Source organism: Lathamus discolor, chromosome 2 (genome assembly GCF_037157495.1).
Source record: "Lathamus discolor isolate bLatDis1 chromosome 2, bLatDis1.hap1, whole genome shotgun sequence".
NCBI lineage: Eukaryota > Metazoa > Chordata > Aves > Psittaciformes > Psittacidae > Lathamus > Lathamus discolor.
In genome coordinates this window covers 12,255,456-12,279,661 of record NC_088885.1, presented here as the reverse complement: position 1 = coordinate 12,279,661, position 24,206 = coordinate 12,255,456, and the positions used below count along the sequence as shown (strand labels likewise).

At 40.6% G+C, this 24,206-nt stretch overlaps 1 protein-coding gene across 1 annotated transcript in view; it reads left to right on the top strand.

Annotated features, from left to right (window-relative positions):
- The first annotated feature begins 1,925 nt into the window (after window positions 1-1,925).
- The window catches only part of POU6F2 (POU class 6 homeobox 2), a 286,097-nt gene continuing 263,816 nt past the window's right edge, over window positions 1,926-24,206 (top strand). The window contains exon 1 of the mRNA XM_065669184.1: window positions 1,926-2,188. The gene's annotated coding sequence lies outside the window, so the exon portion shown is untranslated. The remainder of the gene's footprint in view (window positions 2,189-24,206) is intronic.

Below are 24,206 nucleotides of genomic sequence, written 5' to 3'. Positions count from 1 at the left end.
GGACAGACTGATGTACAAAGGGAAAGGAATAATTGCCAATATGAGGGTTAGGAAAAGGCAGGGTGTGAAGAATGGTGGAGATGCAGTGTAGGAGGACATGGCAGCAGCAAGAGAAAAGGTGTTTAGATAAGGCTGAAAAATGCAGGTTGTTTTGGGTTTTCTTGTGGATTTTTTTTTTTTTAATTGTGGTTTGTTTTTTTGTTGGTTTTTTTTTTTTAATAAGTTTGTTACAGTTTTATGTATTGAACTAGTGGTAATAAGGACTTAAAAAAGCTTCAAAGATTAGGACTAGTAGCCAGGGTTAGGCTGCGGTGGAGACCTGTGGGAAACAGCTGTGTCTAGGAAGGCTGACCATAGTAAAACTACTTCATTGTTACACCCTTTCTCTTCACCTTTACCCACACAGCATCTGCTCAGATGCAAGTTCAGGGATGTGTTTTACCAAGCATCAGGAAGGCATGCTTGCAGTAGTGGTGCAGTAACAACTGAGAAGTGTAAAACCAGGCCTTCATCCCGTCACCCTCCTCTTCTTCACTGATATTTTGCAAAACCTCAGCTGTTACCACCACTAATGTTAATCTCTGAAATTCCACTTTTATGCCTTAACTGAAGGTAGATTGGCATAGAAGTTGCCTGGTTGCAAATTGGGGCCTACAATGTTTCAGATAAAGGTTACAAAACCAAGAACAAGTCTATGTAGCTGTCCTTGCAAGTGACTTATGTCCAGAGCTGTTCTATTAGCAGAGGTGTTGCTGGCTGTGGTACCGATCCCCTCCCTCAATGTGATTTAATGATTCTTTTGAAATTGCTTTTCTAAAAGACGCATTATTTTTTTGGTCAGTATCCTCCTGCTTTGAATCAGCCTGTGCTTGGTAAATGCCACCTTGGACACACTGCATCTGCAGCTGTCTCAAGCACAAGTAAGGCTAGGGGTATAAAGTATATATTTTAGCCCCCCTTTCGTGCTTTCATCTGGTAAATGTTTCCCCTTCAGGCTACAGAAAGAGAACTACTATTATTTGATTAAGTTTTACTAAAATAATACATTATTATGTGTTTTTCTTCACAAACGATCTGATAAGAAGGGGTTTCATATATAAGTTCACGTTGGCATCTGGGGTGTGAATTTGTATCACTAAATCACTTTATGCTGTAGTCCTGTACCAGTGCCACTGTGCTAGGGATAGCTGCTGTTGCTATCACACAGAGCAAATGCCAGCTAGGGATAGCCAAAATTTGGGTCTTTAGCCCAAGGGTGGCATATACAGGATGTGTAATTGCAATCATATCATGCAATACAGTGGGGAATGAGCCATGAAATACACAGCAAATTTTCTAATGAGGGTTATTTTTTACCACTGGTAACCTCCAGTTTTACCACCCAGCTGCCTTCATTCTAACGCTGTAAAATTTGGGAACCAGAGTTGTAACTGGAACACTTCCCCTACAACTTCTCAGTCATGAGCAAGCTTAGCCACATGTACAATCCTTTTAAATTGAGACGGAAGATGGAAAAGTTGCAGAGGACACCAGCTGCCCCTTAATTACACAAGCGCCTGTGGTGGAAATCAAGCAGCACCTTTACACAGGGAAGTGCAAGGCAGACACTGCCCTTGAGGTCTGGGGAGCAGCAGGGCCTGTCCTCACATCCCCTGCATAGGGTAGGCTGGCATGGCAAGGCGGGACGGGTGGGTCTAGGCCAACAGGACAGGACAGAGGCTATGCAGGATCAGGGCTGTGGGGAGCTGGAGGTCAGCACAGCTGAGGCTTTGCTGGGCTCAATGGCACCGTGGGCAGGGTGTGAAGGCCACAGGTGTGGCTGTTCACCGCAGTCAAGGCTGGGCATTTCCCTGAGGAGAGCCCGTTGTCCTCTTCTGTGAAGAAAGAGTTGTGTGAGGCAGCACCTCTGCTTTTAGGCTCTTCTAAACTTAAGATCTGGATTTGTATTGAGCTTGGATTTAAGATCAGTTTGGTGGGGTTGAGGGGGGAAGTCTACATAGGATGAGGGAAGAAAGGCTGAGGGAGTAGAGGAGGTGCGTAAGTGTCCTCTGCATGTGAATGCCTTCAGGAGGGGTGGAGCATTGTCTCCAGTCCTGGGACCTACAAGTACACAGTCAGAGGCTTGATTCCACTGCCATGTCTTGAAGGTGCTCCAGGCTCTTGCAGATCGTGGTACTCTCCAATTCATGTAAGTACAACTGTAGCTGTGGTGGTGGGTGCTGCTTATGTACCTCTGGGTTCATGCCAATATTGTTGGACTGTGGGCTATCTCTTAGCATGCATGAGATACCTAGCAAAGATCCTGTTGATTGTAATAGGGTCATGTTTGCGATATATGTTCATCTGAAATCTCGTGTTGCAATCATTTAAAAACTAGGTAAGGGCAAAGGAAGGGGTGCTGCTGCTTTTTAGCCAAGGGCATCCATCTTGTCATGACTGACCCGCTGCTGAGGCTTAGGTCTTAAAATGGCGCAGGAATAGACCTAGGTAGCTAGAGAATGTCCCGGGAAGTTACAAATAAAAAATAAGGAACCGATAAGAGAACTTATTTGCCCAATCTTTATTAAACATAGGTCACTTTTCTTGGTGTTCTGTATTCAGCTTGGTGAATGTGTTTCCTAGCTGAAATGAGTGATAAATGGACCTTTTGATTGGTCTCAAATGTGAGGTAAAATGAGCGGATTTTTTTGCAGGTTTCGTCAAAGTTGAAAGGCAGTAAAAGCAGTTGAAGTATTAATGGTTATAGAATTGCTGAGTCTTAATTTTGCAGGGGAGGTTTTGCACTAGATATGTAAGGAATGCTAGAGGAAATTAGGAAGTTGAATTTATCTTTGTTACATTGGGAAAAGCTAATAGCATGTGGTGTGTAGGCAATCTGTAAGCAGCTGCATGCTTGCAAACAGCTGTTGATCAGGAAATATTTGGGAAACGGTTGTTAAAGGATGGTAATTTTGGAGACCTAATAGCAGCCTTCCAGTATCTGAAGGGGGGCTATAGAGATGCTGGGGAGGGACTCTTCATCAGGGACTGTAATGATAGGACAAGGGGTAATGGGTTAAAACTTAAACAGGGGAAGTTTAGATTGGATGTAAGGAAGAAATTCTTTACTGTGAGGGTTGTGAGGCACTGGAATGGGCTGCCCAGGGAGGCTGTGAGTGCTCCGTCTCTGGCAGTGTTCAAGGCCAGGTTGGATAAAGCCTTGGGTGAGATGGTTTAGTGTGAGGTGTCCCTGCCCATGGCAGGGGGGTTGGATCTGGATGATCTTAAGGTCCTTTCAACCCTAACTATTCTATGATTCTAATTTATTTGAGTTACTTCCTAGATAAGAATTATGAAACACAGATTGGAGAGATGCAAGATAAAAATGTAGCCTGTTTCCCACTATGTAGTTCCAGCTTGGAAAAAGTGCTTGGTTTCCTTTTCTGGTTTTGATAGTGTCTGACTTTGCCATGGATTATTGTTTAAAAGCTGGGGGGGAACATAAACAAACCAAAACCAGAAACTAAGCCCCCCAAAAAAGCTTCAAGACTGATTTTTTGGGAGGCTTTTTTTTTATAGGTGGAAATCTTTTTCTTCAAAGGGGAAAGATATACCAGAGATGAAAAAGTAGAACATTAATGGAAAGCTTTGAAAGCTGTTTTTAAGAAGAACAAAGAAATAATTATTCTGCCATTGCATACAAGGGTATGGGTTTCATCCCTACATTTTTTAATACTGGGTTCTTTTTCCCGACAGTCTGATGAAGGTATTGGCATTTAAGCAGCAAAGATGAGAAAGCAAAGGCTTACAGGTGCCTCCTCATACCTCAGCTCTCATACCACCGCTTGCAAAGTTGCTGTTAAGCTAAACCAGAGCAACAGTCAGGCAAAAACTGAATTATTTTGAGAATCTCTCCTTTGCTGTACTGCATCAAGAATTGTGTTACAGTATTACAAACAATCTTTCTTCCCAACAGAAAGTGTTAGGCTTACTACAATTGGCATTCACTATGACTGCTTTTTTGCTCTCTACTTGTAGAGGACTTCTACTTCAAAGGGCTTTTATTCTTGGATAATATTATGTCAGTGCATCTGCAGCTTTCTTAAAGAATCTCTCTTTAGTGTACTTATATATTCTGAAGTGTTTTACAAATGCAACATTCTCCTGCTTCTGAGCCCTTCAGCTACCTATAAGATGAAATGGAAAATTATGTAGTTGAGTCTAGTGATTTTACATGGTAGTGTGTATAGGGAAGTAGAGAATGTGTTACCAGTGGAATTTAAAGGAATGCACCAATTCCAATGTGGAGATTGGGCAGGATATCAGCAGTGCTCTATGGGAGGTTTCCATTGCCTTCCAATAGGCCAAAATGGGGGGAAAAAGGAGCTCTCTAGTTGCACTTGTGCTGGCTGTGTTGTACCATGTTTATCACTTAGAGAATACATCACAGATGTTAATGTGTGCTTAGGCACATGGGGTAATGTTTGGGTTTAAAACACCTATTCCCCTCCTTACCTTTGTGTTTCCAGCAGGTATTTTTTCCAGTCTAGGAGATTCTTCCCTCAGGTTCTTTGCCAGTATTGCAGCTCCATTTTGGGTGGGTAACAGCATCAGAAGGTGGAGATGGGGTGTACTGGGCTCACTGCATATTCCTTCTTTCTGTAGTTCACAGGAGGCATTAATTAATTTTGAAGTTGCTGGTTCCTAGCAAAATCTGATAAAATAGCCCACTCTGTTCTGGTACCAAAGTAAAAAGACGCAGAGTACGGAATGGCACGAAAATTTATTCCTTTTGACTTTATTACAGAACCTTGTTCAAAACGCATGGTGTACACATGGACACATTCTGATATTGTTGCAAACATGCTGTTATAAGTATTGCTAATAGACGTCCATCATGAACACAGACCAAATGTAAATACTAATTAAGGCCTAATCTAAAAATCTGAGTTTGTGGCAAGATTTGGTGTTCTTTAGACATGTCGCAAGAAAATAAATCATTGTTTTAGCAGAGTTCTGCCTCTGTAATTGAGAAAATAACATTGTTGAGGAGGAACAGTTTTGTTTACCTGAGCCTTCCCATGTTCCAAAGCTCTCCTGTTCTTACCTTTGTGGAAATAACGTGGTATCTTAACAAGTATGAATGGACTGCAGAGAAGCAATAGCAGAGAACACTACCTTGCTGAATAAAGAATGCCACTTTTATAAACAAAACACGACTGCATTGTCAACCTACAAACTCTGTTAAGCTTGGTTAAAAAAGTCTGTGTAAAAAAGGGTGAAAATCCTGGCTTCAATGGAGTCAACAGGGATTTTATCATTAACCACTTGGAAGATGTGTGGTAGTTAGAGGTGTAGAATGTCTATGCTGGGGACAGAACAATTCCAAATCTGTTTTTAAGCATCTTGGTGAACAGAGATTATGGAGAAATTCCTGTCTTCCAAAAACTATGTACTGACTAATTGCTGATGTACCATGAAGAAAAACCTGCTCCAAGACCTGAATGTATGTTCATTGTCAGTGGTCTAAAGAATCCCATCTTCCAAGGATGAATCTGTACACTGCTCCATTTTGCTCTGTGGCAGTACCTATGTTTTAATGTAACTACTCACTGATTGAGCAGTGGCAAAACATTGTTTGTCTTATTCAACCTATGAAAACTAAGAAGTATTCATATAAGATGCTGGCTGAGATGTATTCATATAAGCCTCTAGACACACATGGATTTCAGGATGCTTACGGTCCTTGCTGAAGTTTAACACAATTAGAGCTTAATGTGGTGATTCAGTTCCTCTGAAGAGAAACATACTTATTTTTCAAGATCTGAGAAAGGGAAAAAATCAAAACGTGCTTAAATCTGAAGCTAGTCATTTTTGTCTGATGATAAGATTGTTGCTGCACAAACAGGAATTAGCACTTATCCCAATTTTTAGGAATTAGTGTAGAGTTAATTTACCTGAAAGGATTTGAAATGGTTGCAACTAGTTCCTGAATTTAAATCATTACAAGTATCTAATAAATGAGAGACTTAATTTCAAAAATCAAAGATTTGGAGACCCAATAGAAAACTGCAACGTGTTTCTGGTAACTCGAGGGATATTGCATTTTGTACAATTCTATATTTTAATGGAAGAATTGCCTGGCACACCTCCAATTACATAATTTAGGGAAACTGCTGAAGAATTTCCAATTTTCCAGTTGTACTTGCATGTTTTATGAATCTTGTAATTGTCAGTCAGTAACTTTCTTCCTCCAACCTATAATTATGGTTAGACTTCTTAAAATGTGTGTCTGTGTCTTCTGATGGTTAATTTCTCATATGGCATTTATCTGCTTTGATTTAGGCTTCTTGGAAATTATATGTCAGTGTCAGAGCCAGTCACTTGAAAGAAAACAGAAATTAGAAACATAGACTAGAACCACAGAATGGTTTGGGTTGGAAGAGACCTTCGAGATTATCCAGTTACAACCCCCTGCCCAGGGATAGGGACACGTTCTAGTAGATCAGATTGCTCCAAGCCCTATCCAACATGTCAAAATTGTGCCTGTGTAAGTGACCCCAGGTGGAAGCATGCCTCTGACCCAGGTACTGCAGGAGCAGGTGGTGTTTCTGTTGTGGAGCAGGATGCTTTGCCATCTTCTCCCTCCCTTCATTCACACTGGTGTTATGTTTTGGTGTAGGCTTATCCTCTCTATCTTCTTATGATGTAATGCGAATTTTCAACAACAAAAAGTGTGGCTGTTACAGATCTGTTTTGCATGTTGTTTCCAATTGTCCTGCTGCAAGCAAAAATTTGAGGTCCAGCTTGCATCTGGTAGGAAGCAGCTGAGTTGTAACTGAGAATTGGTGGGTCTAGTTTTTGAAGATGAAGTTAATTCCTGTGCAGAAGAAACATCTCATAAATTGACTACCTGTATGTGTTACTTTGATGGGCTAGTTGGGAGATCCCAGTCCAGGTAGACATTGTAGTTATCCTTCCATGTGAGACAGTTAAATTCCATACCTTTCGTGGTGAGGGGATGTGGTTTGAGCCTGGTATTTAGCAGGTTGTTGAAGTAAATACATGCATGTTTAACTGTTAGGTGATGGTGAATACAATTTCTCAGTGATTTTTTTTTTTTAATTGTATTAACCCTGCATAGTTGGTTCCTAAAGATCTCGAAACCTTAGCAAAGCCCCATGCAACCAAGAGGTTCAGTTCATGTCTATGGCCTACATGTTATGTTATAGGCCTAAAAGATGGTTGCTGTGAAGATGAACCCAAGAAACAAGAGACTCCCTCTGCCCTAAGCCCAAGCAACTCAGTGCAACATAAGAGGAAATGCTGACATATGAAACCTCTCTTACTGTGAGGCAGCATTAATGGAAACCTCAGGTGTCAGTATGACACAATTACCAAATATATTGCCATATTATGAGCTATGCTGTCAAGTGAGAGACTCATCCATAGGGAACTCCCTCCCCAAAAGCCCTTAACTTCATGGGGATGGATAAATATATATTTTGTCTCCTGTCAAGAACCTCTTGAAGTGTGGATGGCAGCTTGACAATGTGTTTCTTGCAGATGAGTCTTTTTGTCTCTTATTTAGAGGAGAAAAAAGCAAACTTTGGGTGTGTTTTTCCCCTAACTAATTTTGTGAACTGGCGACCTGCAGAGCACTGTGCAGTGGGGTGCTGGGGTGATTCCCTGAGTCAGCCTCGGGGGCTGGAGTATTCAGGGTCCCAGAGTGCAGGAGCAAACCTAGGGACAGTGTTAAGGGTTAAGAAGGGGGTTGCTTGGGTGTACTTTGAAAAGCTCTTGGGAAGTGGATCCTGGAGGTACTGTTTGAGGAAGCGAAATGATGTTTCATGGATTATTGTGGAAGAAAGGGAAGGATAGGAGTGAGTGCTGCGGGATGAGGGAGGCCCACCAGCCCTTGCTGTAGCTATGTGGCTGCTGCAGGAGGCCTGCGTGGTGCCCGGCTGGCACCCTTAGTGCCTGGCACAGCCAGCTCTGGTGCTGCCAGGGTGCTTATGCTGGGAATGCATCTCCGTGCTGGTGTGCTCCCTGCTGTGACCCCTTACTGTTCTACCCATTATATCTTCTACTGTGATTGTGTTAAACAAAAAGAAAAGCCCTCTTCTACATATTCTGCTGTTTGCTTTCACTAAGCTACTCTCAAGGACACTAAAGTGTCCAACTTCTGTAGCTTCTGCTAATACTGTGTTTGAGGCCAAACTGAAATATGATGATGCACATTGGAGAGCTCATTCTTTATTGATTGCTAGCTTGTGTTTTTGTCTGGATATGAACTGGGAGTTGTTTATCTGTTTGGGTGTGAAGAATTACAAAGTCATGCTTGTAGGCACAGCACAAATAATGATGCTGTAACTGTTTGCAAACGGAAGATCTGCAGCGGGGTTAACAGCATTATTGCTATGGAGTGGTGTGTACACAGCCCATGGCATGGGTCTAGGGACCTCCATCCTGGTTGATGTACTGAACTAGTGTTTATGCAACTTATGGTAAACAGTTTGTGTGTGCTATAGAGCACTTGAATAGCTATCTAAACTTCATGTCAATAAAGGGGAGAAGAAGCTTAGTTTTTGTTCTCTGCCCCATTTCCTGTTTCTTAACATATTAAAATATAAATGTGGATTCACTGAATCCCAATAATATTCTGACTGTTGCATGCTATTAATATCCAAATATGCTTTTCTCCTGGGATTCTGCTATGCTTAACTGAAAAGGACAGTGTCATAAACTGGGCCTTCTCTTAATTTCCTTGGACTGTTTCTTCCCATCCTTTCTCACACTACTGCAGTAAGCTCAAGCCAAGTCACTTATCTTCATAAACTGGTGGTGGGATAAAGCAGCAGAACAGCACGGCATCTCCAGTAAGTGGCTTCAAATCACACTTTACATCATGAACACCGTTAAAGAGCTGCACCATAATAAACTTAGGGATACTGTAGAAAGTCCTTATTAATGTGGCACTTGAACAACTGAAAGCTGTTAAGATCCTTATAACATGGCAGAAACAGAGTCCTGTGCAGTGGCATATTAAGTGGGACTGGTGTCTGAAGTATTCTCCCATTATGCACCAGTTCAAAGGGAGACGGTTTATTTGAAAGATGATGGTCCCCATACTCTGGGCTGGAGCAGAGATGCCTGCAGATAGTGCAGGCTGGGCTCAGGTGAAATGATTAAAGGAGAATGCTCAAAATTTATTTCCTGGTGAACTTTTTCTCCCCATGCATGCTAATTAAACTGATTACTGAGAGAAAAAATATCTCTAACACTATTTCCATCCCACCCTGACAAAAAAAGAGTCGGGTTCTTCTTCCTTGTCATATCTGTAGAGCAGAATGTTTCCAAGTGCACTGAGTGCTGATCCCGCTCATGCCTCGTGGTCTCCCCACCATATCTGCCCCTTTTCGGAGAAAGAATTGGGATGATTCTCCATCTTTGTTTCCATCAGAAAAGACTCAAGGTGAGAGAAAGAACAAATCCTGTAAGGCAATTCTGTCACTCACCTCATCTTCATAATCTTTCTTTAGCTTCCTCTGCCTTCTAACCCTGGTATTGATTGTGTCATAGGCTACAGCAGACCAAGGCAGGGGGCTGAAAACCTTTCCGAACAGCAGTTGCCAGTCTGCCTGTTGCAACTTGAAGAAGAAAAGCATGCTGTGAAAACAATCAGTGCATTTGCTTTAGATCTAAGTGATTCCAACTAGGTCGATGCTTCATGCTGATGTGTTGAAAACATTTAAAAAATTTCTCAGAGTTTGATTTCAACTGAAACATTTCAGCATGTGTCTGAGTCTCTGAAGTTATTTCTCACTAATGTAGCAGACAACTGTTTTTTCCACCCTAACACAAAGAACTAGGAAAACTGGGCCTATTGTCTAGTAGGTTTGTTTTGAATGTCCTTATGGAGGGGGGAGGTTTGGGTTTTTTAGAAGCTGAGGCTCTTGCAAATTGGCTTTAAAGGAGTAGTAGTTTATTCCATGAAGGGGAAAAGAGGAAATCACAGTTTTACGGAGTGTGAATGAGAGTATAGCTTTACTAAAACTGCTGTTGTTCCCTGTGTTTGAATTTTCATTCAAAAGCAGGCTAGATCATTCATAAATACATGAAGGTTATTCTGTTTTCTTTAAAACATGTGATGCTTTTTTGTAATGTGTTTGTACTCAACATAATTGGCCTGATTCTATCTTGGTTTGGGATCACAGACCAAATGCAGCATTGCGAAAGGAAGCTGTCCTCATCCAAATTACCATTTATTCAGTTTCCAGCGGTGGCAGGAATGCAGGACAGCTTTTTTCCATAGCAGGTGGTAGCACAATTGGTTTCTGAACTGCTTGGAAAAGACCACAGTGAAACAAAATTTGCTCCTCTTCCTATTTGGCTCGATTGGCACAAGGTCTGCAGCCACTAGAATCTATAGGAAGCTAAACTGGGCAGACCCCACAGGATTGCTGTCCTAGTTTGGAGCTGCCTGTTCAGTGGTTTCTATGGGAGCTGGTTGGTAGGACCTTACTTCTGATTCTGCTCCACTGCACTTTGGTGTGTACTTTAGTTTCACGTGCCCTTCTCAATAACAAGTGCTTATCCAAGCCCGTTGTTCTCTTCAGGGTACCTTTTTAATTATACACCATATAAATATATATTAAATATATGTTGGAATTTCTCTTCCCCCAAGGAAGTGAAGTCACCCATGTGTTGTTGCCATCTTTGCTGCTTGCTTCAAATAACACAAAGAACATTCTTGTGCTGTTCCAACAGGAAATAGCGAACAAATACTTGCCTTGAGGTATTTCATTGAGTTTCAGGATACCAACAGATAGAGATGTTGCAGGAAAAAAAATCTGTTGGAAGCAAATAATAATAATAAAAAAAAAACACCTTTAAAAGCTATATTTATCTGTGGAGAGGAATTTCCCTCCTCCCTGAACTAAGCCTTTGCAAATGCATTGTATGGTGTATGTGGCACTAATGGATTTCACACTTTAGCATTTATTTCATCAAATATCATGCAGTGAACAATAGTTGTCATTTAAGCAGCTGTAGTTTGCAACTGTGTAAGTCCTAGACATTAAAGCTAGATAAGCCACTGCAGAGAGGTATGGGAGAAATTCTGTAGTCTCAGTAGCATTATTTAATTGATTTTTAAAATGAGCTCCATGGGGATGCTGCAAAAGTGCAAGTTATATTCTAAACATATTAGGAGTCCTGTTTATAAAGAATGTATATATTTAATTTGCTTACTCAAGGCAGTACCTTAGGTACTTCATTCCTCTCTTTATTTATTCCCCCCCCCCCCCCCCCAAAGCAGTGAGTAGAGTCTAGATAAGGAGAAACTTCAACATCATTTAAGAAGCTTATGCCTGGTAGGATTTAGCTAGATCAAACTCTTCTGTCATGAGCCAGTATGGCTGTTGAGTAATGATGCAAACTTTCATTCAAAAAAATAGGCTCTCCTCCTATGGGAGAACTGGGAATGGTACCTCTGGATTTGACAGGGCTATGTATGTGAAAGCACCAAAGAGAGAAAGGTTGTTTCAGCGATGAGTCCTCAGTGTTCCAAATGAATTAGCTTCTGCTAGTGTGGATTTCTATTTTTAAGTTGTGGTTGTTCAGACCACATTGGAAGCAGCTGGAAATTTGTTCCAGGGTCTGTTTGCAAATGTAAGGCCTGTTTAAGCAGAAGCTACTGATGCTGAAGTGCTCAGTTCCTCCCCTGAATTCAGAGGACATGAATTAGCATGTGCTTGTGTTAGTCTCTTTGGTGGACTACTGAGGAAATAGTTAAGGGTGATTTTTAGAATCACTTTATGTATTCTGCTGTCCTTCTGCCTCTTATGAAGACTTCTTCAAACCTCTTCCGGTGTAACCTTTCCACCTTCCATGAATTGTAAACAAAAGCAAGTTTCAGAATTGCTACCCCAAACGGAATTCAAGCTGAAATCCTGGTTCTTCCCACGTGCATGCTGACCTTCACCCTACTTTTCTTGATGCATTTTTTTAAGCCTAGGGTTTACACAGCATTAGCCATAATTGGAATTGACACTGGAAAACCACAGAAGGCAATTCACTTAATCTGAGTTTGTTGTGAAACTGAAAACAGAGTTCTGCTTGAATTTGCTGTAGATTTCCTGGCAGGAAGCATCTTGGCATTTTCAGGTGAAATTTGTTCAGAAGGACCTTAAATAAAGGGTCTTGCTTTGATCTGTCTCTTACAGAAGTCAGTGAAAGAGACTCCATTGATTATAATGAACACTAGGAAGCTGCCCCATTCAGAGCTACATGTAACTTCCACTTCTGGACAATTGCTTTTCCTCTATAGCAATCCAAGGAGAGATTGATGTAACTACACAGGGAAGAAAGACAGTGGTGAGTAAGAGGGAGCTCATCCCAAAGAGCAGTGGAACAAGGAGGGAGTAGAACATGACTCCTATGCTTTGTTACCACTCATGTGCTGAACTGGTGGGTGCAAATAAGTCAGCAGTGTACCGAATTAGAAGAAGGAAATAAAGGGAGACCAGACTTGTTAGGTACCGAATGAAGAGCCCTACAGCCAACTGTGTAATATTTTTAACTTTGTCTTCAAATGCTGTTTGCGCTCAGATGCTTTTACTGCTATAAATAACGTGTATCAATATATCTAGGGGGAGAGAAGCTTGCATAACACCATCCAACAACTACATCTACCCTGTTGCTTTCTTTGAATTGTCTCCTTTGCGTGATGGCAATAGTTTAAGCTGCCTCAAGTATTTCATGAACCAAGGTCACACTACTAATGCCACGTATCCATTAAGTCTTAAGCAATTTCATCAGGCTTTTCTAGCTAAATTGGCAGCCAGACCATATACCTGTGTCAGTTTCTCTGTTACGGAAATTCCACAGTGCAGCCCTGACTGATAATTGAACCAGATGGTTGCTAAACAGGGCAATGAGAATGGGACCTAATATTTCAGGTTTGGCTCTACCATCTTTCAAAGTACCCAGGCTGCTTGCTGCTGTAACAAGGGCTGGTACCCCAGAGCCAAGGACACTCCACCCAAGATGGCAGCCACCACAGCAACAAAAACCCAGGCTGAAATGTGCATAGGGCTTCTGGGATCTCTACATAAAAAAAATAACAGGAAAAACACAACTGGGGTTAGTGGCCAAGAGATTGTTCCTATTGTGATTGTGGGGTTAGGAGAGCAATGGGGGAAAGGCATTAGCAGAGATGCCTTATGCATGCATGTCCCCTTCAAGCAGCATTTGATAAAGCTCTGATTTCGGCATTTGACAGCAAAACTCTCTTAAGCACAAATCCACTTTTCTCCTGGACTTTAAGACATACACTGAGCCCTCTAACTCCAGGCTATCAAGGGAAGCTGCTAGTGCATGGTCAAAATTTTGTATGTCCCTAGTACGCTAGAGACTAGAGTCAATGCAAAACTCCCTTAGCAGGATTAGCAGCTGCATTCTACTTCCCTCTCCTCTTAACCCCCAAAATTGCCTCTGATTTTCTTTTTCTACCCAGCCTGCCAAGCTCAGGGTTTCTTTCTCTGAAACATGTATTTCTTCTCTGGAAAAAGTTGATATAAAGGGGGAAAATAATTTTCTTTATCCTTTAATCCTTTATTCTCTTTGCTTTTAGAAGTTTATTTACTTCCTACAGTTGGCCATCTTGAGCTTCTGCTTCTCTGCTGTGTCAAGACTTGCTTAAGCTTCAAGGTTTTTTAGGCTTGACCAAGCATTGACAGCACTATCACATGAGCTAATGCTGGAGTCTGCCAGTTTGATGGATTAAGTAAACTTATTGAAATCTTTTTTCTTTAATACTAAAAGATGCCAAGGGCTGTTTTCTATTCTTGTGCTTTGTGTGAAACACCCACTGACATTAATGGGAGTCCCGTGTGTGGAATTAGAGTAGAACATGGCCCTTAATATTTAAAAGACTTGTCAACCTTGCACATGATGTAATCTTGAAGTGTGTTGTGATGCTGCTTTGCTCTGCAGAGGCTGTTCTCCCTGAACGTCCCCTGCTTTTTAAAGACACTTCTTGCATGAACTGCATGGCTGCTAGCAACAGAACTACTTTTTCCTCTTCTGAAAGTATTTAAAAACATACTGTTCACTTTTCACTCTGTCTGCCTGCTTTGCTTGGTCAATAGAGTACACTTGAGCTGTTTCAGTCTGGTTTATCAAGTCTTGTTTTGTTCATGCTGCCACTCCACGGAGGAAGACGAGAGGGAAAGATTAACAGTGAAGACTTTTCCAATAGCCTTTACATTCCTTTTAGTATGGAATGTTCATCCTCCTTTGGACAAAATGCCTAACCTTTCCCACTCTTCCTAGTTTGATTCTCTGCTTGTTCTCAAGTTGTACCTTGCTCCAATACAGTGGTGGTATTCTAGGTAGCTAAGGAAAGTTAAATTGTTAAAAAGGTTTCCACTGGTCCCATTCCTGTTTCAAGCACATCCTGCTTATTAGGGTGGAATTAGGGTTGCTGCTCAGTAGGGCTACCAAACTGTCATAGATGGCCTCAGTAGAGCAAAACTTTCTCTGGCCTCAGTAGAGAAGAACTTTCTCCTCAGGGAGCCTGCTGCAAAGCTGGTGTCTGTCTTCCTAGAAGGAAATATGTTCTCTACCCAGTTCCCTGCTCTTCGTCATGGCTCTTGAAATGCTTCATCTGTACCTGGGAATGACTGCTTGTGCCTTTAAAAGTCTTGGGTGGCTTTTGGGTAGAGGGGGTAGAGCTAGTGACATAATTACAAACATTGTGTGAAGATTTTTGGTTATAATACTAGAAGGTTAGGTAAAATACGAATGGAAATAGGGAAAGAAGGCCCTAAGTTACTCTTGCTGTATTTTTAAGATAATTTTGACAGTGGATAGAACAAGACAATGATGGTTACTCCCAGTCTCAAATGGTTCTGAATATCGCATTTGTTTGCCATCTAAGCTTTTCACAAATGTGTCTAGTGAGTTTGCTCATTGGGCTGTGTTGTGGAGGTTCTGCTAATATTTTTATTAAAATAACAATGTTACTTGTGGAAGTTTTAAGAATGCTGCCTAAATCTGTGTACAGGGTACAGTAAACTTGCTCCTACTGATGTCAGTGACCTGGGTCAGGTCCTAGTTGTTCATCTGCATTAATCAAGCCCCAACAGTCTGCTATAGTTAATGTGAACAGCACTGTGTTAAAGTGGTGGGACCTGCTCTGCAACCTGTAGTTCCCAGGGATTTTTAAAGGTGTGTTTCCAGATGACTTGCATGCTATGCAATTGCTTAAATTTCTGGTAGAATTAAACCAGATCACTTGTGAAAGCAACAGAAAGATGGGTCAAGTGCATCTATCTAAAAGTAGCCTAGATACATGGTTTAGAAAACATATATGGGCTTCAGGAGTTAGTACATGTTCTTGGTATGTTTACTAGGTTAGCCAGACCTGAGAGTGACTACAAAAGGTGATTGATACAAGCAAGTGATAGTAGCAGTTAATAGTGCAGAATTTCCAGAAACTGATAGAAACCCTGAAGATTCCTTCCCAGAAGATTCCTTCCCAGACTCTTCGCCTTACTGTTATTCTTTACAACTTAGAGAAATAACTAGAGATTTTCAGGGTGACAGTGGCACTGCACTGAAGAGATGTCTGAACTCAACCCCTTCAGTAATTTTGTTGGTTTTTCTTTAATATGAATGAAAGAGTGGAAGGCTCACCAGCTGTCAAAGGCAGATGTTGTCCCGCAGATTCCAAGGTGTCAATTTGTAAAATATATAATGGAAGTACATGGAAACAACATTCCTCCATTCTTACACTGTTTCACTATGCTCACAGCTGAAATTACTTCATTTCAAGGCAGGATGTCATTCCAGGTCCTTTGTTTTCCTCTGCTGTTCCTCCTGTGCCCTCCCAACTGAGCCTTTCTATATGGGGTTTATTTTCCCTGTCTCCCTTTTTGGTACCCCATCCAGCATTTTTAGTTCCCTCTTCAGTTAGGTAAGACATAGGAAAATCTGAAGCCAAACAAAACAAGGTAAATTTTTCTTTATCAGTTTTTATATGGTTAATGGTATTCTTCTCACTGTTCTTCCCTTTGCTTCTGTCCCATGGAAGAGAAAAAAAGCTATAACTCCTCAGAATAAGAGTGCTTGAGGTAGGAGGGGGCGCTTCTGGAGGTCACCAAGTCCATACCTTCTGCTCAAGCAGGAACACCTAAAGCAGTTAAAAATGTTGGTCTTTGAAGGTGTATGTGTCCTTTAGTGTTAAAGCAGTTTAGGCAGTATCTCTAATCAGAGATCCATACTGTTCAGTGTCTGATTGTCCTAGGGCAGATGAGCAACAGATAGGGAGTCTCAAAGGGGTAAGTACACACAACCATGATTTGTCTTGGCTCTGCTAATGCAAACACTTCCTGCTAGGCAGTGTCCTACAGTTGGGATTAGCCTTTGCTGCATATTATTTGAGGAGACGACAGAGGTATTCTGAATCCTCCTCTGTTTATGGTCTGTTAGAGTGCACAGTGTCAAAAGCTAAAAATGGGTGAATAAAAGGTGTTAAACCTTTTTTGCAAAGAGTTACAGTTCTGTTGATTTCAAATCTACATCATGTCTCAATAGGAGAAAAGTAAAGAGGGGTGAAAAATTGAAAACAAAACACCACCAAACAAAACTTACAAATGCTTCATCCCTTTCCTGATGCAAACAGCTCTTGCCCAGTAGTAACAAGCCCATCTTGGGTAGGTAGACAAGGAGCTGTAAGTGTTGTTTCTTCTGTGAGGAGACTTCCCAAATTTCACATATGGGAGAAGTATGTAATCGTGCATTCACTGCTCTCTTAATCTGTGATACTGGAAAAACTGAAGAAAGAAGAGGAAGTGGTTTGGGTTTGGTTTTTGTTTGGTTTTTTTTCTAAGCAAACAGTCCTACCTGCATTCCAAGAAAATCATGTCACTGAACAAAAAAACCCTAAACTCTGTACGAACAGCAGAGGAAACCAAACACAAAGAGGTGCTGGTTGTCAAGGTTAGAGAATGGTCTGAAGAAAAGCTTACACACCAGACCGGGTGACTCATTCTACTCTGGCTCAGTCAGTCACAGCTGGAAAACTGGACATGGCTCTGAACTGCCACTTCCACAGGGGGCTATCCTCAGAAGTGTGGTGAGAGATGCACCTTGGCATAGAAAGAATGAGATTAATTCTACATGGGCATCGAGCCTGGAATACAGCTGTTACACTCTGCTGGTGGGGCAGATTGTGAACTCCTACCTTAGCAAGGTATGCTCCTCTTTAGCAGGTGAGGCACCAGTGTGCTGCTTTACAAGTAGTGCTATGCCTTTCTGTATTGTTTTTGTTTCTGATTTGTGATTCTGCAGGAAGATTGAATGCTTCTATATGGTGGTTGCAATGAAGGTATCCTCTCCCAAAAATCTATGGTAAAAGAAGACTATGTCATATTTCTGAGATATCTCAATTTCCAGGTATCTGTGATAGATGAGTGCATGTATAGATATTACTGTATCTGTAGGGACCTGAGCTCCCATTTGAGTCATGGGCTGACTGTGTCTTTCTGACTTCCAGTGTGTTTCCATGTGTTCAGGGTAAGAGGGAAGGACTAGTCTGGCATTGGTTTCTGGTGTGATTTTCACCTAGTCAGTTAAGTCAAAATTTGAGACTAGAGTAGGTAAAGCATTGAGCTGTAAAATGATGACCCTGCCTCCTTGTGGTACCCCAGGTTGTGTGTGCATGTGTATACCTGTGTGTGTGTACCTTATTTCTGTTCCCTTTCATAGCTTGAGAAGCTTATGTGGAGCTTCATTATCTGAAATGTATGAAGTGCTTTGCCGTGCTCCACTGAAAGGGTTTAAAATACATACGACTGAGGGGAATCTGCAGTGGGTGCCCAAGGATCCCTTAACATGGATCTTCAGGATCCACATCAAGTGTCCATGACTAAGGATACTTACCATGGTGTCCTTAGTCAAACTTGTCATTCCAAGAGAACTCAATTCTATCCTTTTTGTCCCTTATGACAATTACATGAATCGACTTTATCAGGTATTTATACACTGCTGTTGTTACTCTCCCTTACATATATATATATATATATATATATATATATATATATATATATATATATATATATATATATATATATATATATATATATATATATATCTTGTCCACTGCAAGTCCACTTATACCAGTCTCGTTTGTTCTGATGGACATGGACATGGGGATGGTAAAATAGAGGAAAAGAGAGAACTTTAACTATATTCTTCCTCAATCATTAAACACTGCCATGGCCCAGCCAGTCCAGGTACATTCTCACCCCTCAGGTCAGCAGGACCTAGGGCAGCATCTGTTCTTTGGCATTTGTTCGTATTGCCCTCCTCATAAAGGCAATACAAAACCAAACCCCCCATGCAAACCAATAGACAAGCTGAAAAGATTAAGGAAATTGTGCAAGCAGGTTCCTTGAGCTGTGGAAGTATACAAGTATTGGATCTCATGAGTACAAATGGTAACTTCTACCGTCATTTCACATCTGGAAAATGACAGAGGAACTTATTCAGATGCACAGTTTGTTTTTCAGGGTGTCACTGGCTCCATTACAGTTTTGCATCTTAATATATTCAAACTGTGTCCCTTTTGCAGGGGGCTCAGTCAAATGTGAAACAGGGTGCTGAACTCAGGGGTGCTTCTTGTGTGTGTGTGTGTCTTCCTGTAAATATTTGGTTTCTCATGTTATTCTGGGCTTCCTTAGACTTGATTTTTCTCTGTTCAGTCCAAAACCAACTTGCAAGAGGGAGCCTGCTCTCCAGACTGTAGATTTCACTGGGCAGCAGAAGCTGTCTCCTCTTCTCTCTGGTTTCTCAGCATTAGGGACAGGGACAGAGCTCTTTTTCCTTTCCTCAGCATGCATCCCCTCAAAGATTACCACCCAGAATACTTCTGTGCTGGGGCGCCAGGAATAGAAATGCAACCCAGCGTGTTATGTTTCATACTGGCACTGGCATTTAGAATTGGAATGGACATTTAAGTGCCCACACTGTGCATATTATCACTGCCGCAGAAACAACACTACAGACGTTTCTGGCCGGATCCTCTTACTCTCTGCAGCAGAAGGAGACTGTGTAAAAAGGACAACTGAATTCCTCTGCTTGCATGTGTAGTCCACTTCTGACTTGACAGTACCCTTGGAGTGCTTGCTGTAAGCTAGATGATCACAGTATCTTCAGGCAGATGCTGGTTTTGCTTATATGTAAAAATCGCATGTTTCAGTACTATGTGGCTATCTGACTTGGTAGTGTAGATGCCAGATGGTGTGTGCTACTTCAGTAACTGGCTGAGTACCTTTCAGGTCTGTGAAGCACCTAGTAGAGTTGCTGTGAATGTTATATTTAACTCTCACTGCCTGAAAATGGACCTATATATGCTCATGTAGCAAAAAAATCATACACACACAATGTAGTAAATATTAGTGTATATATATAGAGAGTACAGGATATTTGTGTAACTATGGAGAGTGATATAGTAACAAACATATATGTGTGCATGGGTGTAATGACATTTCCTTGTATCACATCTATCAGGTTACAAGCAGCTAATAATTTTCTTTTTCTACTCGCAGCCAAGCATTATAATGGCATATACTCATAAATCAACATCAACATTGAACATTGCTTAGCAAATATAAATGTATGTGCATTGCAGAATGATCTGAGATTACAAAAATATATCAGAAGTCAAAAGTAGCTGGTGGAGAAATGCTATGTCTTTAGTTTATTGAGATTGTTTGGAGGATCCTAATGTACTGTCACTGAAAGAATAATTTTTCCTTTACAATCTACTTAGCAAAGATTTATTGATCCTTTTCCCCTTCATAGAGAATTACTGATCCATTTTAGAAAATCAGATTTTCACACCTTTCATGAGAATGTGCACAGCACAGTTCCCTAGGGATTGCCAAGGAAGTTGACTTTGACATGAAATCCCTAGGTACCGGTGCACAACAGCCTATAGTCTCATCACCGATTTGTTGCACGGGGTGGTAAAATACTTTTTATACATTTATAGAGAAATGATTGCACTGCAAGGACTTACTTTTCTATGCTAGTGGATATATTCAAGGTCCTGTTATTTGTGTAAACAGTGCTTTTTTTGGGGGGGGGGGATATGTTTCTTCTCAGCTGTGATGTTATGAAGAGTAAGGTAAGATAAAAGTTGAAATTCATGTTGCAAAGCAGTAGGGTACTGTAGAATTTTTCAGTGTCTGTAAATAACTTTCTTCAAGATGTGTCTACTCTCTGTCCTCATTATTGTAGTATCCTAGGTAGCTAAGCATTAGGCATGTTATATTGAAGTATGCATCATAATGAAGGTGATTTATTATAATTAAAACAGCATGGAGAGCAGCTTTTATTAGACATATTGTTTCACAGGAGAGCTTAATAAAGAGCATTATTATTAGTTATAGATCTGTGTGAAGGATGTTGTTTACTGAGAGTTATGTGAGTATTAGTCAAAGTCTGAAGTTGCTCATTTGAGCTGTCCACTGTAGGGGAAAGGTGCGGGGGGATGGGGGGGAAACAACTAACATTCGGCACAGCGAAGAGAAGAATTTTAAGATTGGAGGGGGGAGAGAGTGAGAGAGAGACAGAGAAAAGGAAATGCCGAGTGCATGAAGTGTTCTCTGCAGGAGCAGTCCTAGAATACTTTATTACATATCTACGGAGACAATGGCATGGACTGTAAGTAGCTCCTGTCTCTCAATATAATAATGCACATAAAGTCGGGGTCAGATTGGGTTCGCTGTGGGCTTTGATGCTGTAGAAGGTCACCAGGGGAATCGATGGACAAAAATGAGACCTGAATTTCATGCAATCAATGAGATTTTTCTATTTAAAGTGGACACTGCTGGGTGCGAGTCTCGGAGCTTCAAATGTGGTTTTGCTCAGCTTCAGCAGATTGAGAGAAATATGCACTGTAAATGTATTGTTTGTTTTAACAACTCTGCTGGCACAAGGAAATGTGTATCTGAACAGGTTAGTCTGACAAACTAGGATGAAGTTGCATGAGCTGCAAATAAATGGACAAATGAGAAGCTACTTTGAATGTTAATTACACTGAGTTTTTATTCTGTTTCTGTAGAGTTGTAGTTGCGTGGCATTTAGATAACCCTTAAAAGGTACTTAGAGAATTACTGAATAATTTAGTTAAAAATCGGGGGATTTAGCTGCTCTATAAAATACAGTTGCTGCTATTAATTCCTTAGTCCTTTATGCTCATTATAGCCAATTGCTTAATTTATTTGAAAATTATTCAAATTTCCATAGATCAAAACAAGTTCTTATGTGCCTTCGGTGAAGAAGCTTCATTCTTTTGAGTAGCAAGTGGGCATTTGGGACAGAACTGCTTTGGTAATTTTATCCTTAAAGTTTTCAGGCAGCTGAAAGATCATGTGCTGTTTTGCCTTTATTGTGTGCAGTTATCTCTCTAGTATGAGGGAAGCAATCAGGAAGAATGTGATCAGTGAGACTGACACAGCTGTAACACTGGCAACAGGGAATAATTGACTGAGATGGAGGAGGTTTATCTCTGTTGCGAAATGGTTAAGAAATTAAAGCATGTTATAGGGCAATTACTAATCACAGTTATATATGATTTTAACTTCTTTGCAGCCGATGGAGCTGTTCCAAATTTACCATGACCTAACAGACACAGGTCCTGACGTGGTTTTCAATTTCAAAGCAAGTCAGCTATTGGATTCGACTTTGTGAATAAGAAAGGCACTTAAATCTGGGATTTAAATGGCCTGATTGGTTGTTTTTTAAAAAGAAAACTATTAAATACATGTCTTCCCCCCCAGTAGATTTCATCCTGCATTTTCTGAGCTTCCATTTCACAAATGTAAGTATTCAGTCTGAAGGACTGTTTATCTTACATCACTGCATAAGTTTAGTGTCCACCAGAGGCTAGGAGGGAGGAAAAGGGGGAGCAGCGAATCCAGCCCCCTGTATTTTCCAATCTATTATTAAAAATAGCTGTTTGATTACAGTAAATAAAATGCAATTATTTCTTCAGCACAGGTACAAAACAATCCCAAAACAGAGAAACAAGGCCTTGTCAGTATTTTTTTTGTTTAAACATCATACAGAGTAATTAAAGATTTATGAAAAGAGCATTAGAAATCACAGATTTTGTACAGCTCAAGTCTAAATTTGGTTGCCAGAATCTGAAAAATGCCCCAAAGAAGAGCAGATGTAGTGAAGAGAACTTAAGCTTCTGTCTCTATCTAATTTGTGTTAGCAGGGTCATTTACAATTCAAGCAGAATTTATGCTCACCTGAAATGATTTATTTGTGGCTTTGTGTATGCCCTGAGTAAGAACACTTCAGTTTATATTATTCTCATTAAAAAGCAAAACATCCTCCACCTCAACATCCTCTCTTAAAGGTCCTTAGTTTTGAATTTTTACACATGTTAAACATTTTCCAGCGAAGTCTTTTGGATAAAGCACAGAAGGAAATGTATTAGTTGAATTTTTGTATGTGAAGATATTGGCAGTAACAGCCCATTGCAGTAGCAATGTTCCATAGTAAAACAGGTCTCTGGCAGATAATGGAAAGAGTAAGCAGGCAGATTATATAAAACTCAAACAATAGCCCAATGAGCCACCAGATTCTCTGTGTAACATAAAATCAGATGGTGGTAAAGAAAAGGGGGGAGACAAAATATTGCAACATGTGTATCATTTTTCTCTGGACACACGCTGGTTATCTCTTTCTGTCTATGAACACAGGAAGGTGGTAAACCATGGCACATACAAATTCAGTCATTGTCATTTGTGTTAAAACCATTTTTTATTTTTTGTCTTATTTTTAGCCAATATTTTTAGGGTTTCGGGGACACGAGACCTGACGTGATTCCCACTGAGGAGTCAGAGTTAAATTATGTGTTTTGCAGGAGACTCAATAACTGCTGCCCTTTAAGGTACTTTCTTTAAGAGTATGCAGCCTCTCTTGGCCTCCCCAGAGAGATGAGCTGGTTGTTCCAGCCAACCCCAACAGGGTAAAGTTCCCATGTCTCCACTCAGGAAAAACTTTGTTTGAGGTTTATGGTGAATTATCTGTTTGCAGAATCCGGAGCAGAGGCAACTGAATTTCTGTGTGAGGATGGCTGCAGAATTAGGTGCTCCTCCCCTGAGCAGATCTTGTGTAGTAGGCTCATAAAAAGGTGCTTTTCTGATTCTCTGCTTTAAAGGGACTGTATATTTCATTGTACTTTATTTTTCGGAGTGTTTTAGGAAAGGGTGGAAAATTAACTGCGTATACAATAGCAGAGACATATGGGTCACAGGGAAAAGAAGTACAAATGATCCAAAACTGACAAACAGATGAGTTCAAATGGAACATTTTGTACATGAGGAAAATGTGGAACGCTGCTATAAGGACTTCACCTCAATATTCGTACTAAATCTTTCCTTTTTGTATTAATTAGTGAACCAACCCCCAAAGCAGTTTCTCATTCTTTGTTCTCCTACCCATTTTTAAAATGCTGGGCAAACAGACATGTAAATTAATTTCCAATGGACGCCTTTAACTTCTGCAACCAGCTCTTGTTCAGCATATCATCCTAGATCTTGCTGATCTTAGCAGCATTACATGGATCATATTTTCACACAGATGAGCCATTCATGGCAATTTCTCCAATGGGTTTGACACAAACATTCTTTTCTTTGCTATTGGAGATATAAGCTTTCTATTTTTGACCTATTTTTTTCCTCTGACCGACATATTTATTGAGGCTATTGCAAGGAAAATCCTACTTTCTGTTAATACTTCACTTCTGTTTCTTCCTATTGCAGAATTTCAGGCTGATAGAGCAGTAACAGCATCTTGGTCAGTGTCAGCTTATGAATGTGCATCCATTAATAAAACCCTCAAATTTATTTAGAATTCATATTTAAATAAACACATGTACACATGCAGTGGTTAATGTATATATGTATCATTTTGAGTAGACAAGTTCAGGATTCTGTTGTTGTAGATCAACAGGTAGCATTTATTGATCTGTTATAACAGCAGTTCTGGTTCCAGAGAAGATCTTGATTGATTGTCCTCATCCGGACTGAGTTCTTTATCCATCTCTCCAGAGTCTTCTAGCATTGGCTGCGGATAGCATGGAGGCAAAAGATTGCATTCTGAGGGAAGGATATAATTATGTATGTGTATAACTGTGT